The 11,033-nt window shown below is 34.1% G+C and overlaps 2 pseudogenes; both read right to left on the bottom strand.

Moving 5' to 3' along the window:
* Nucleotides 1-613: 613 nt before the first annotated feature.
* LOC121391744 lies at nt 614-1,660 on the bottom strand (annotated as a pseudogene).
* A 169-nt stretch (nt 1,661-1,829) lies between these two features.
* LOC121391741 lies at nt 1,830-2,970 on the bottom strand (annotated as a pseudogene).
* Nucleotides 2,971-11,033: the final 8,063 nt, after the last annotated feature.

Here is an 11,033-nt window from a genome sequence, read left to right as displayed (position 1 = left end):
CATCACTAGTGAAGGAGACAAAATACTAATATTACAGACTTAAGTAATACAGATAAAGTTGTAGACCATGTTTGCTCTACCAGTGAAGTCAAAATAGCCAGGCTGGAAACATTGCAAAGTCCTTCAGTTGCTGTGGTGCAAGAGAAGCTCGTTCATGAGTGACAAAGTAAGACTTACCGTTTATAATATCCATATATTGTCAGTTTTTGCTCGTTGTGAGAGACAATCAGCATTACTTCTCATTTCGTTCTGAAGCTAACAAACAAATCATTATTTCAGCCATGATGCGAGTAACGGAGTACTCGCCATTTGCATTTTCTATGCAAATTTCAAACCTTTTCGTGCATGCCCGCACACTCCATTCTAGGCATTTCGCTTTTTAATTAGAATATGAATAATTATTAATTAGTCCAATGATTCAAGGGTTTAGTCCTTTCTTAATGGTACTTCTTTAATCTCTACACCAGTCAGCAGTAATGATGTTACTTAATCTGAATGCCATCAACCGTATAGGATATCTCGCTCAGCAGCAGATGTGAAAAAACATCATCACTAACTGCACAGCGTTTCTCAATACTTATGGTTTCTTTTCAACACAGTTTGATTAAATATGCTACTTGAGTATCAATAACGGTTGAAGCATGGCCGATGCTGTTCCCCCTGCTCGATAGGTTTCACGTTCATAGGGACCAAACAGGATCAAAACTAAAGACCACCCCTTTTACCTACAAATGTTATAATATACTACATGTATTGTGTATTTGGGTTACCATTAACATCCAGTCTGCTAATATATTGTAAGTATAGTAGGGAAAAAAACCTTCGAGAATATAGCATAGTGAGCTAAACAATTGTGCGAGGGCTTCACAACTATAGAAATAAAAGGAATTTTATTATTGGTAATATTTTGTTAACCTTAATTTCTTTGATGAATGTGATCGTATATCTGTTGGAAAAAGATGTTTCATACATTTAATATAATATAATTGCTCACTCACTTTCATTGGGCTTGAAGTATTTTATCACTGTTAAACACATCACCATGAACACCACAGCACACTAAGACCATCTTCTCGATCTAGTAATCATTAGATTCTGTCACACATATTGGGATGCATATCAACATACAGCTGATAGGTTTTAGGAGAATCACGTGAGTATATTTGAAATCCTTCACTAAGCCTTGTATCAGATGCGATGACAGAAAGTCTTCACCAGCTATTGCTAATATGGTTCTAATAATAGGCAAACAATAAATTAATAGATCATTCATTATAATCATGATAAATTTACCCTCCATTCCATGAGTAAGGATACCATTTGATGTTCTACAGGGTGCTCTGTATTCCTCCATCAATCTATAGTTAAGTCTGTAGGTATACACCACAGCATGGCAGTATGGGCGTGGTTTTGTTTCGTTTAGCGGTGAAAGCTTCCTGCGTTGGGCTTTTATTAGAGCACTTCTGTTTTTCTTTCATTGGTTATCTGTGTTATTTTTGTCTCTATCATACCGGATTACGGAACTGTAGTGTATTATTTGCTTATGCCCAATAGAGAGTTACTTTATTGAAGTATTCTTAAAACTATCATGCGGTAAGTATCATCTTATAACAAACGTGCAGTCTGATATCACTATCTGTCTTATAGCTCTTCTACTCATTTTTTAAGTCCCTCGTAGGAAAGGAGAGATTATTGTTGAATTGAAAAATGACTTGAGGTTGAAGAAACATATTTTTTATGATAAGCACAACACAAATCAGTTTTGCATAAATGAAATTACAACTACTACTAAATACTATAATAGTCAAAGTCTTCTTTCATTGGCCTTTTTAAAAGCCACCCCTCAGACGAAGAACAAGATGGAGGGTAGATTCCTTCGAATGTTGTAGTCAGAAAGTGTGCGTCCATCTTCAGCGCTTCCCAGCCAAAGATTAGACGTTGCTGGTCTGGTGGGATGCCTTCCTTGTCTTGAATTTTAGCCTGACGTTTCAATTGTGTCTGAGGTTCAACTTCAAGGGTGATGGTCTTTACGGTAAGTGTTTTCACAAAGATTTGCATTCTCCCCTCAGACGAAGAACAAGATGGAGGGTAGACTCCTTTGGATGTTGTAGGTCAGGAGTGTGTGCGTCATCTTCCAGCTGCTTGCCAGCAAAGATTAGACGTTTGTGGTTGGTGGGATGCCTTCCTTGTCTTGGATTTTGGCCTTGACTTTTCAAAATGGTGTCAGAAGGTTCGACCTCAAGGGTGTGGTCTTTCCGGTAGTGTCTCACGAAGATTTGCATTCCTCCCCTCAGACGAAGAACAAGATGTAGGGTAGACTCCTTTGGATGTGTAGTCAGAAAGTGTGTCGTCCATCTTCCAGCTGCTTGCCAGCAAAGATTAACGTGTGCTGGTCTGGTGAATGCCTTCTTTGTCTTGGATTTTAGCCTTGACTTTCAAATGGTGGTCAGAAGGTTCGACCTCAGGGGGTGATGTCCTTTTCCGGTAAGTGTCTCACGAAGTTTGCATTCCTCCCTCAGACGAAGAACAAGATGAGGGTATACTCCTTTTAGTGTTGTAGTTCAATACCGTGTTGCGTCCATCTTCCAGCTGCTTCCCAGCAAAGATTAGACTTTGCTGGTCGGTGGAATGCCTTCTTTGTCTTGGATTTTAGCCTTGCCGTTTTCAATGGTGTCAGAAGTTCACTCAAGGTGAGTGAGTGGTCTTCCGGTAAGTGTCTTCAACGAAGATTTGCATTCCTCCCCTCAACGAAGAACAAGATGGAGGGTAGACTCCTTTTGGATGTTGTAGTCAGAGAGTGTGCGTCCATCTTACCAGCTTGCTTGCCATCAAAGATTAGACGTTGCTGGTCTGGTGGAATGCCTTTTTTTTCTTTATCTTGGATTTTAGCCTTGACATTTTCGATTGTTCAGAAGGCTCGACCTCAAGGGTGAGGGTCTTTCCGGTAAGTGTCTTCACGAAAATTTGCATTTCTTAACTTTCTTGATAAAAGAATAAGGCGACTAATCCAAAACTTCTAGTTTTTTCTGGCGCTAATACTATAGCAATTCTTAGCTAGCGCCTTGTTTATATAGGCCTACTCACGTGATGCTGTCAACTCCCCCCTTTTAGACTGCACAGTCATTTCAACCGTATTTATTCTAATTATTGTTTGTATTAGAATTATAATACACTAATGTGATTACAATTACACAATGTCTAACACATTTACACAAAGCATGGGGTTATATTTCTTTTCTCTACACTTCCTTTAGTGTCCATGGCACACGTCATTCAAGTAGATCATGTACCAATTTATACACACATATGTAATAGGTTGGCTTCTGTAATATGCATATGTAATAGGTTGCTTTTGTAATGGACTAGATTTTGCAGTACACGCACTCCATGTGGTTTTTATATTTAAAATTTAGATTTAACATCTAGTGATCAGTTTTATTTACATAATATCATCATGATATTTACATGCAGAAGCATCCCAATATAATGCATAACAATAATAGTTATACACATTTATAATTCATTCCAAAGTATTTATGATATATATTTTCTGTTCATTTTGTAGTGATCTAAATATTAATTTAACAGATATCAGTATTTCCGGATCCGAATAAATACCCTCATATGGTAAGTATTGAGCTACAATAATATGAATATATATAAATAATAATTATAAGTGTTCATAGCTAGCTCTGAGAATTAATGGTCACATCTTAAAAACCAGTCCATAACTAATTTGTGTTCTATGATAATTACAAAGCAACACTTTGTCATTAATACACTTGCCACAATATAAATCATATAATTATGTCATAACCACATGACCTCATGGTTTAATGGATTGTGCTAGTCATAGTCATGAATGTACTCTAGTCTATGATGACAAGCAGGATACTGAGTCATATGATAACTTTGATAAGCCATCCTGATTAGGATTATGTGTTTGTGCTAGCTTGCCCACATATCATAGGTCATGTTTAATACTATTGCACAATACACCATAATAGACACAATATATGATATTATAAATACAGTACTACAATATTGGTTAATGTGATACATATATTTACTACAAGGAATGGTTGGCAAATGCACCGAGAATCTTGACTATCATTATTTATAACACTAAATGATGTCATCCATTTCTATTTTAAATGTCTACTCGTAGCTTTCCCGTTAAAAATTGTTTCATTCGTGGGTCGTGGTCAGGTATGTAAACTCCCCTCCAAGAGGTTAGACACTGCGCTACTACAGATGCTACAAGAAAAGAGCTAGCACAGGGCAAGCAACAGCAAAGTCATCACAGCAGAGACAATTACCCTGCAATTAATAACACTTTTCAGTTAATCATATGATTTTCAGTTCAATCTCATGAGAGTTATTATTAAAAGTTGATTTTTGAATAACAAAAAAGAACAGATAAAATTAAGAAGAGCAAGGAACATATACACATGTCATTTTTATTATTCAAAAACCTACTCTAGAGAAAAATTCAACTATGATACAGTAACTGTACACACAGTTTTTATTTCTCTTAGCACTTGGTGGATTAAAGAGGACTACCAAGTATCTTCTTCCTCTTAACTTCACTCCCTAAGTGTAAAGGGAGAGAACAATACAACTGTCACGGGGGAACTCCCTTTTGACACTTTATATATGGAAGTTAAACACACAGATGACAGATGTCCTCGACCTAACAGCTCTCTCTACACTTTGATATTATTTGGTTTGGTTAGTGTATAGCCACGGCCACTTTCATAGTCCATTGACTACTTTGAGGCTTCTCATTGATTCTCTAAAAGGAGAACAAAACATAATAATCAAAAGACATTTGAATGTGGTGAATGCTTAAACTCTGTCAATACCTAATTATGTGTCCCCATTAACCAACAAAGAGATTTTGTAGTACAAAAAATAGTTATATATAATAATTATTTTATATACAAACCTAAACATAAATGTATTATTTAGCATAATTGAAACATAAATGATCACTTGAAAGCCACCACTACTTTCCGTATAGTTTGATGGATCAATACTGTATTCAAACTTTTTAAATAACATTCTCAATTGTTATAGTAATCATATGTATATTTTAAGTTTTATATAACCTATAATCTAGGTCCACTGACTATCACCTCTTCCAGCATGAGGTGGGTCTGGATTTCTTAGTATACAAAATCTTAATGTGTCGCTAATGACGTTGTGTACCACATTGAGTAGTTTATAAAATCCTTGTAGTGAGATTATTGGAAAGGGTTAAAATTGATAATCTAATTGACAACTTTTTTGCAAATTCTATTGCCAAAATTTAATACCATAACCTACAATTTAATTAATTGTGTTTCTTAACAAGAATTCATTACATTGCAAATTTCAAAAACAAATCACTTCAGAACCAATTCAGTAAAATTATTTTGGTCATTAATCTCTACCTCACACAGTGAAAATAACAATATTTGTTCTTAAAGACATTGAGATATTAAAATGTTGGTAATAAAATTCCATGAAAATCAATAAAGATACAAACAATCTTACTATCATTTCTCACTTACTGTTGCTAAGCCGATCTTTTTGGGTGTCATTCCTTTGGCTGTTTCTAGCTGTGTTGCAGAGCCCGCTCCAAGGTCGTGAGAAAACCGGCACGCCACATCTCCGTCGTGTCAATTCTAGATACTAATAACATTTTATATACCGTAAGTCAATTGATCACTTACGTCTTAGTTCCTCTGTTTCCATCGCTCAAGGTCTAGCAGTATCTTTTCTGGGCAACTTTTTGTTTATTTGTCTACCAGCAGAATCTATTGTAAAATAAAATAATAGCTTAGTAAAATTTACTCACATTTTTTTAGATGTATCAATTTGTTCCCCTCTTCTTTGAGCTTGGTTGCCAGCCTGTGAAAAATAACAATAATAATCATGGTTTTGTTATATATTTTAGTAAACAGCTTCATTAATAAATTCTTTTAAACTTACAGCTAGTCCTTACTTTTTCGATCTAGTTTCAGCAGATTTGGTGTCTTCTTACGAAGATACGTCACTTCGTCCCCAATCATCTCCACCAGTAGCCAGTGTTGGTTTGCATTCACTATCTCTAATTAGTGAGCACTAATTCCTGACCCTCTTTGTGATCTTTTGGTGAGTGATCTTCCTTGTTAGCATAATATTACTAGTGGTAATGGAACAGATAAGTAAATAGTAATTTTTACTATACTGAGACACAAATAATGCAATAATATTATAGTGTGAGAGAGAATTATTTCATTGTCACATGGAATTTTAAATATATTCAAATACGGCATCACTCTATTCTTTGTTCCCTTGGAATTAGATCGTTATATATCACTATGGCTGTTTCATTGAGATTCTACACACAAAAAATTACACTAACTTTGCAACAATTTCCAAGACACCAAATCTAAAGATTCTAAGGAATTATACTACTACTCGATGACTCATACAAGCCAGAACACTCCACCAGCATTATGCTTGAATTACTTCACAAAAAATGCTACCAACCAGAAGAAGTTGCAGTTCTTTGTCAACTATTGTGTATTTTCATTATAATGACAATACACAAGAGACTACTGTTCAATTAGTTGGTCATAGTTGAAAACAAACACAATCAAACTACAGTCAGACCAAGGGACAATTACAAATCACATTATACATTTAAGTTTGTTCCAGATTCGCTCAACACAACATTCCTCTAAACAGGCATATACAAATTGGTGTGTTATTAGTAGATGTCCAGGATTTGTAAGAACTTACAGCATTTGATAGCTTATAACTTGAGGATGTTTGGAAAATATAAAACGGTAAGCTCAAAATAATCATGCTAGCTCTCTAACTTGTACACATATTTTATTTTAGAAATTTGAGTCTAGGTGTTGGCACGAAAAGAGGAAGAAGTGTTGTCAGAGCTTTAACAGGTGATACAGTAGAGGAAACCTCGGAAGATTTTAATGAGCTATTATCCTTAAAATAAAATGATATTAACATAAATTGGACTAATTCACAGTAACCAGCTATACTGACACTACTATATTTAAACTAATATGATGTATTCTTTCTTCATATATCACGTGAGTCTTGTTTTATATACGTTTATTAAGTTGTTGTTATTATTCCACCCCCCCTATAAAATAAAATTTTGCTTTGGTTTCCAACTATTGTTAATCAACAAGACAATTATTCATATACCCCACGTGACAGATGTTGTGTGTATTCTACTAGACCAACCTCTTCATCAACAGATGGAGTTCAAATTTTATATGTTTACACTAAATAGCAAAACAAATACTAATGATGTATCTAGTAAGTGTTGTTCAGTTTGTAACTAGTCTTACTATAACAATTTACAGCACTTACAACTGGTTATATAGACTGGCTAGCCATGCTTAAATGGTGCCATAGTTGTCCTCTTAAAAGGCAGGCTACATGCAATTTAACTAGCTTACATCATAACAAAACTAAAAACTGCCACCAAAAATATCTTTAGAAATACGTGATGGAAAATGAGATATCATACAATTAATAATAATACTACTTAGTTGATGGGTTGGTAATTTGATCCATTCTTTAAGTGCTCTCTTTTGTTTAAATTACATGTACAAGTGATTCCATATGATTTGTCAATACTTGAAATGTGGTATCAATACAACATGATTCATTAATCATCTACAATCACTGGAGACCTCCACTATTTAATACCTGAGGCAATTTGATACTAACGAATCTTTTCGACACACCCTTTGAAAAAGTTGACTATCCTCGATCAAGCAAATGACGAATATAAAATGTTTGGAGGACAATTAGGTTTCTTGTTCAATGATTGACGACCTTGTGACAAAATAGGAGAGTGTTATATTAAAACGATTATCCCAATTGACCATCTCTCCAATCTTGATAGGTGTTAGGTAAACTTGAATTATCGCTTTTTCATATTTGGGAGGTTTATGACGAGCAATACAAAAAACAACTCTCATTGACAGGAAAGACAATACAATTGGCAATGTTAAAATTTCCGACATCATAACGACCATCTTCAAAGTAGTTGTAATAACTGATTCATAGTCTTGCTACGAAATGATTTAAATGTTCCAGTAACATACTGCATTATCACGTTGTAGTAATCTAAGAGCTACTGGACGAGAGAGTTGAAAGAAACGTATTATTAGTTAACGAGAACATGACCATATTCCCTCCGTGTTTATCTTTGTCCCTTTATCCAAAGCTTGACAACTAGGAGAACAAATGTAAAGATTAAAATTAACATAGAACTGTATTATTATATTATAGCTATTGCTTTTGTATCTTTTGTTAATATAATACCATTATTTAACTAGTGGTATATGTAAATCTTTATAGTGTGTCTGTGTTCATACTCCAGACCACTCTAAGTTATTAATAGTTTATAATTTACAAACATTTTGTTTCAAATAATTCATGTTAGCAATTTACACATGATTCATATTTTCAATCACTTCCTATAATTTAATATTCAATCACTTCCTATAATTCAATATTCAATCACTTTCCTATAATTCAATTTTCACATATTCGTTCTCTTTGTAAAAATTAAATTCCAGTGAAAAAAACACATCTACATTATTTCTTACTCTATATATTTACCTTCATTTTCAGCTTTTTCTTCTTGCATTAGCACATGTCTTACTAAAATCAACAATTCCCTCTTGTAAATGAGGATAATCATTCATGACTTGTCTGATAACATTACGCCAAAACACCAGGATGAGAATTGGTTGGGTCTTCAATCCAAGTTAAGTTATTATCTATACAAACTTGTCTTAACAAGTCCTATCATAACTAGTTTATAAAGACATTAGATTACAATACATACTTTGTTAAAGTCAAGTAAAGGTCTGTAGATAGTGACATGAGGATTGTAATCAAATTGTACAACAGGTAGGATACCAGCAAGACCATCAAATCTACTGTTTCTTGCTAAACGATACACGCTGTCTCTAATAAAAAGAAATTAAAAATTGAAAAATCAAAAACATGTCAACAGTCATTATCACCTATAAATCTGTTTATCCATCCATCCATTCTATCTATTGATCCATCATCCATCAATCTATCTTTACTAATGATCATTTGATGATGTCCTATTAATAATACTTTAAGACTCCTCTTAGTACATATATCAAGTAATGATTGATAACGCTTATCACGACATTGCCATTTGAATTCTTCCATGAGTGGGAAAGACCCTCTGGCCATTTCAGAGTTACCAGTTCATGATCAGCTCCTGTAGTTATTAGTTATTATTAATTAAGTAATTAAAGGATATCTAACCTAGCCTTTTGACAATGCCTCCAGCCTTATTGCTCATCTCTACTCTCTGGTCGAATCCTGTACAGTAAATAATACAAACTAATCTTTAGTGGCTATGATTATATCTACATTAAAGCTCATTAGTGATCTACTATGATATCAAGTACTACTGGATTGAAGGCTAGTTTCTTAAAACAAGAATGTTATACTCCATTGACAAATTATTGCCCTCTAATGTATTTATCAATCAATTTGGCATCAAATCCTGTGAGTATATTTGATGATCTCAGTGATGGCTCAGAGTATACTGAAAACATTACTTAACTCACTGATGGCATCCACAGTTATACCTAGGACATTTTGAAAGACTTTGTAGCAAGATACAAAAGGGCAATGCTATCACTGCCTCAGAAACTGCTACTCCTAAATTAACAGATATAAAAATAGCTAATAGCTACTATAAAACTTCTACTATATGAACTAACAACAGATGAAGTCTGTGGAATTGTCAATCGCGAGAGTACAGTAGAAAAGGCATTAACAAATGACACCATTTGTTAGACAACAAACCACGTGGGTACTAGGGGGAGTGGCATGTACCGTAATAAGATAAATACATAATAGGATTTACGTAAAGATACGCGCGTTCTGTGCCATAACATTGCTTTTAGACACATTTTAAAACACAATGTATTATAGATGAAATGTTTTATGTTCACTTTAGGTAATGAGAAACTGCGTTTAAAATGGATGTCTAGAGCAGTTTCCATTGCAATCCATAGTATGACCAAAGGTATCTTGAGATATCCACAACTATTATAATATTATAGAAGTCCCTCTATGTAAACACTCCATCAAACATGAATAAGTATTTTGTAGTTAAAATAGACAAGTTGAGTCTGACTCCATAGCAGTATTAAAACTAAAAAAGTTTAGGAATCTGTCCACTAAAAGGACTGAACCAATTATCATAAGTACTGAAGGTATCTACAATCAATATCAGGAGCTAATAAAAATTATACGAGCGTTCTGTGTGAAAACAACCAACTAGACAAATATTTTGTAATTATTAAATAACAATATCTACAAAAAAATTAATTACTTATTATAAGCTACAAAAAACTACAAAACACAATTTAAGATGCAGGTTTACACTAAAATTTGAGGCAATCGTCTACTAAATATTGACAGTTCTTCTCTTTGTTCTCGTCGAGTTCAGACAGTAAGAGAGGTGAAGAAACTACTATATGTTTGGGTTAATTTTCTCTCTCGATTGCGACAACACTCTCATTCCCTCGTAATTATCTTGATCATATTCAAACATGTATGTATGATTGCCTCGTGACTATCAAGTTGATTGAGTTTTTAACTATGATAAGTCCTTCAAATGGCCATGATAAATGATCATCATCAAGTCCAGGAAGAATATAAGATTGAAGCTCAAGACATCTGTTACATCCTCCTTTGATCTGGACTTTAGTGACACTAAAAACAAAGATTGTATCCTTGATGTGTGATTTAAAGGAAGGACTGAACCACTTGTCGCGAGTACTGAAAGTATCCATGGCAACAATAACTGGCATACTAATAGGTCTTCTACTAGGAAACTGATGACATTGGAAAGTACTCACCAGATCTGATTGAACTGAAGGTTCTTTACATGTAATGGTAGACATGATAACTTGAGATTGTCTAGTAATGATGTTTTCCAGAACTTTGAAATATTCGTGCAA

Source organism: Gigantopelta aegis, unplaced genomic scaffold, assembly GCF_016097555.1.
Source record: "Gigantopelta aegis isolate Gae_Host unplaced genomic scaffold, Gae_host_genome ctg2918_pilon_pilon:::debris, whole genome shotgun sequence".
NCBI lineage: Eukaryota > Metazoa > Mollusca > Gastropoda > Neomphalida > Peltospiridae > Gigantopelta > Gigantopelta aegis.
Note: the sequence above shows the minus strand (reverse complement) of the source record. Positions and strands in the feature narration are given on the sequence as shown.